We start from the raw sequence: 6,000 nt of genomic DNA on the forward strand, positions 1-6,000 counted from the left end.
AGTTGTACGTGGTTATTGGCGGAGCTACAAGTCCGCCAACCCATAAGCTAGTTTTCCAAAAATTTTAAAAAAATTTCATAAAAAAATAAACATATATTTTTGTATGAAATATACTCTCAAAAATTAATTTATATTTTCAGACTTATATTTTTCTTTCTCCTCTATTTTATTTTATTTTAATCAGAATAAACTGTTAATTCCATCTGAGATGAAATGTTGATGTATTTATGTAGTAATAAACTTGGGGTGGCAAGGACCGGTTTCGGCCACTCCCTAGGGCCCCAAGGGGTGGTTCGGCCACACTCTAGGGCCAAACCCATAAATCAAAGGGTAGCTCCGGTCACCCCCAACTGGCCCTTGCCACCACCAAAGCTGAGCTGGGGTGGCCGAACCACCCCATATTTTTTAATAATTATTTTTATTTTTTAATATTTAATATTATATTTACTTTTTTAAAAATAATAATGTTTTATTATTTTATATTAGAAGGGACACGTGGTGAATTTCTGGCTATTGGATGAGAATGAATGATCAGGATTTGAAAAAAAATCCCTGAACAATTTTATCACTGTTGCCGGGGATCCCAATCTTCACCCATCACCCATTTTATTAGTTCCATACCTTGCCTTTAAGTATATATATATATATATATATATATATATATATAGCCGTGATTGAGACAACGTCGGTGTGCATGAACAGTTCATGCATGTCAGGCAATTTTTTTTTTTTTAATATTAAAAAAAAAAATGTTCATACACGCCAGCGTTGTGTTTATTAATTATTATCATATTAAAAAAAAATGTTCATACACACCGGCGTTGTGTTTATTAATTATTATCACCCATATATATATATATATATATATATATATATAAAATTTTTCGTGGGAAGAAAAAGGATATCTTCCCTAGAAAGGAAACGAATATGAAATTGGTCTACATAGGTAATGACTGTCTATGTTCCAAGAATGTGATAAGGTTCCATAACAACTTAATTAATTAACCAGTCATGACATAAGGATTAATTAAGATGGAGATAGAATGGTTATTAATGCCTTTTGCCTTTTCATGATCGCCAAGAGACACAAGTTGACACGAGTCACGACAACTTCGGCCGTTGAAGTTCATCAAAAACTACGTGCGTACGTATTATTTCATGGTATGTTCTTCATTGGGGAAACAGGTTACGTAATTCCGAACCAAAGCTGGTCTTCCAAACCTACAGGTATTGTTACGTGCGCCGTCTTGTCTCCTTCAGAGGGTACCACCACCTTTCAGTGGCCAACTTGGCTTCATTAGAGGAATCTGAGCTACTCCCACCAAGACGTACATAGATTGTAGACTTGTAGTCAAAGTTAATATACATTCTTTAGAGCTTTCTCAATTTAGTAATATTTTGCACATATTTTTTTTATTAAGAGTAAAAAATATTAATACTCTCATTGTAATAACATTTATTTATTTAGTAAGTATGAAGGCTGTGAATAAAGGAAATTTTACCAATTGTTCACCACATTGTTAATTATCTTCGATCTTACGCATAAAACAAACTTGGTGCCATACATAAGTCAACAGATATATAATAAACAAAAAAAAAAAAAAATTATTTAGTATACTACTATATAACTTTCATATAACTAGGATAACGTGATAATTATGAGTGTTGGGGAGAAAATATCTCCTAATGGGCCCCGCTAGTTTTTACACTTAGTTACAACATTACCTTTACCATTTATTAGGCGACACATGTATACACAATTTTTGCATTTGGGGATTAAAGGGGATAGAAAGAGAGGGAGATGGGGGTTCTCATTCGTCCATGAGAGACTTCTCTAGCAAAGACCCAGATAGCTCTCTCTGCTACACCTCTCTCTCTCTCTCTCTCTCTCTCTCTCTCTCTCATATCTCATTCAACACACACTGATTCATGGATATTAGAGGTAAATTGTCACTATATTTTTTTATTCACAAATAAAGATGCTAACTTAAGCATTTGTGAGTTTTCAACTTCAACCGAAGACTCTTTGACCTTGTTTTTGTTTCACAGGAACCTCATTGCTGTAAAGGAGTTTCTTCACAGCAAATTCTTGGACCAAAACAACGCACCAACAATGAGTAACTAACAGGTGAGACTCTAATATTTATGAGTGACTGACAAGTTGTAACAATCTCATATAGCGGAAAAACTGTAATTATCAATACAAAAAAAATACTGTTAAAATACTTTTCTTTATACAAAAATACCCAAAGCTATGTCGTACAAGGCATTTATACAAATCTATCCGACAGTCTAAACTCTAGACAAAACTTAACCAACTTGGAATCTCTGTACATCTCAATATGAATCTCTAATCACAACTGCATAATTACCTTGATTTTCCATTCCTGCAAGCACTACAAAAAAACTGTGAAGTAGTGAGTCAATTGATTTCCGACAATATAAATCATTGTTGAATCATATATATAGCAAAATGCTAGACAAGTTATAAAACCACAAAAATCCGTATTATTGGATATCAATATCATACTCAGTAAGTAAGAATACTTACAGTGGATTACATGAATGGATCATCAAAGGTAATTACTTGAAACCCGTTCTGCTGCAGTTGGTCCATACCCATAACAATCCCTTCACTGACTTTCTCTCTCTCTCTCTCTCTCCTAAACTCTCTTTCTTCCTCTTCAGCTCTCTGTCTTAAATTTCCCATCTCACTCTCGGTTTCTCTTGTGTTCTTTCTTTCTTGTAGCGCTTGGTCTCGCCCTTTCTCTCTCTGTTCTGAGTAAACACTCTTAGAAAGAAGAAAGACCGAGTAAAAAGCGGAAGAAGGAAGAATATATGCAAGAGATGGAAGAGGAGATGAGTGGTGAAAATTCTGAAGGAGAAGAGCTCTATTTATAGGAGAAAATCAAACACTATTCTACCTTCAATTTACAATTATACCCTCATTTTACTATTTCACCAACCCTATACTATTCCACCAACCCTATACTATTTCACCAACCCTATACTATTCTACCTTCTTATTCTACCATCCTTATACCTACCATTTACTATCATATTATATCACCAATTATTACAATCATACTCCAAATTATACCAATCAATCATCAATTATCATATCTCTTAAATCTCCCAATAAAATAATCAATATAAAATCATCATCATGATATAATAACCTCAAATCAATATTCATTCCAATAATATTCATAAGATCTAATAAATTCCTCAAGAATAAATATTATTACCTAATATCATCAATAAATATCTCAACCTCAAAGTAAATGCCATTTCCTAATATGAATATTAATATAATCATAGCATCAATTTAATATTTCTAAAATAAGACTTTAAAAATCTGGGGTGCTACACAAGTGAGACTCAACTATTGATCCGTGCCATTCAGAATCAAGACAGGTTAGTTTTCTAGGAATGCTGGGGAGCATATTGGTTGTATGCATTGAAAATTGAAGAATTGCCAAGCTGCGTGTAAATGTATGTTTACTGGTCATTGCCATGATCCAACAATGATTCTCTGAGAACTGTATATGAGAATTTCATCTCGTACGATTTAAACAGAAACACCCAAATATTGGCTTATGGCTGTTCTCCGCTAACCACAAGGATTTAGGGACTGTATATTTTATCTTCAGTGCCATTTCTGAAGTGATGGGCTCATACTTCTCAGTACTGATTTGTATGAACTTCCTTTCAATCCACAACTGCAAATTAGGCTTTTTAGAAGCAACGGCATTACAAGATCTATGGATATGGCATGCATTTTGTGGGTGATCGGGTTCTCACAATAACATCAATGTTCTAAAATTATCTTTTGTGTTTTTTGAGCTTAATGTTTTTTTGTTTTTAGGTTTTAGTTTTTAAATTAATTTTTTAGGACACGTAGAATTTCTATGTGATGATACGTGTGACGAAACCTAGCAGAGGTACTAAGTTGGTCTTTTCCCATAAGTCATGTATCATTTGTGATAGGATTTAAATCCCGGCCCAGGTGAAATATATATATATATAAACCCAAGTACTAATAAAATATTTAACCCTAATATATATTTTTAATTATTTTGTTTTTATGCAGAGTTGAGCTACATTAATGCTCATCATAGCAGCCATGCACTCAGTTCATTACGCAAAGTAGCTAGCCGGATTGAGAGATATTTTTTGCGATTATTTTTAGGGTTAAATACTAAATTAGTCCCTAGGGTTTCACAACTTTATTTTTTCCCCTCTGGGTTTTCATTTTTATCACAGGAGGTCCCTGTGGTTTTGATAAGTGACCAAATTAGTCCATCCGTTAGTTGACCGTTAAACTGGACACGTGGACCAATCAGACGTCGACACGTGGCACATATATTAATTTTTTTTTATTTTTTTTTAATTAAAAAAAATGTTTTTTTAAAAAAAAAAAATTAAAAAAAATATATTAAAAAAAAAAAAAAAAAAAAATCGTAAAAAACTGGGGGTGGCCGAGCCACCCCCTTGGCAATTTGGGGGTGGCTCGGCCACCCCCTTTGGCCATGGGGGTGGCCAGGCCACCCCTATCTGGCCGGATGGGGGTGGCCGAGCCACCCCCTGGGCACCAGGGGGTGGCCGGGCCACCCCCTTGGGCCCCAAGGGGGCCAATGGTGGTTTCGGCCACCCCCAAGGCTCCATGGGGGTGGCCGAGCCACCCCCAGTGGGAACCGGGGGTGGTTTCGGCCACCCCCTTGGGGCCCAAGGGGGTGGCTCGGCCACCCCCTGGTGCCCAGGGGTGGCTCGGCCACCCCCATCCGTCCAGATGGGGGTGGCCAGGCCACCCCCATGGCCAAAGGGGGTGGCCGAGCCACCCCCAAATTGCCAAGGGGGTGGCTCGGCCACCCCCAGTTTTTTACGATTTTTTTTTTTTTTTTTTTTAATATATTTTTTTTAAAAAAAAAAACATTTTTTTTTAATTAAAAAAAAATTAAAAAAAAAATTAATATATGTGCCATGTGTCGACGTCTGATTGGTCCACGTGTCCAGTTTAACGGTCAACTAACGGATGGACTAATTTGGTCACTTATCAAAACCACAGGGACCTCCTGTGATAAAAATGAAAACCCAGGGGGGAAAAAATAAAGTTGTGAAACCCTAGGGACTAATTTAGTATTTAACCCTTATTTTTATTACAATATTAGCCAAAATAACTTTAATTTACCTAACCCAATATGAATGCTCTTTGGAGTTTGCCATAATGTAACATTTCTTGTTCAGTATGAATATATCTTTTAAGAAGGGTATATTTACTGTAGTAAAAGCATATATAACTGTCGAGGTCCATGCTTTTTTTTTTTTTTAAGGGGAGGTCCAAGCTTTATAGGTACAGCTTTAGTCACCAAATTTATCACGCATATAAAAAAAGAAACAGGCTGCAAAGTTTCACACTGCCTCCACCAAAAAAAAAAAAGGCTTTCACACCAAGTCAACAACAAATTTACTTTTCGGTTTGGGCAACTGCCAAAAGCTTGTTCCTGATAATCGTAAGAATGTGACATTAAAGACGGACGGATTGTGACTTTCACTAGTAAAGCCGTGTGATGACCCTTTTCGAAAAGTAATAAGCTTTTACCATCCATTATCTTCAAAGAGAAAGTGGGCCTCTAAATATCTGTTTAGGATTTATAACCTATATAGTAGAATATTAGTTAAATTATTAAATTTGATATTTTTTTAAAGATAATTAGACAGAAATTTCCTTTAAATCTGAAGGAAATATCTTCCAACCCATTTAAAATAGTGCAAAGTATCTATAAACATTTAAAATACATATTAAATTCTGAAGGTCATTAATAATACTTTACTAAATTAGATTAACGTTTTAAATGTTTATAAACACTTGACACTATTTTAAATGAGTTGGACATATTTTCTTCAGACTGGTTTGGAGGAAATTTATGTCCAAGATAATTTATGACTCTACGGTTAATTTACACCTCATTTTTTTATAAATATTTTATATGGTAAGCT

Source organism: Corylus avellana, chromosome 5, assembly GCF_965113065.1.
Source record: "Corylus avellana chromosome 5, dhCorAvel1.hap1.2, whole genome shotgun sequence".
NCBI lineage: Eukaryota > Viridiplantae > Streptophyta > Magnoliopsida > Fagales > Betulaceae > Corylus > Corylus avellana.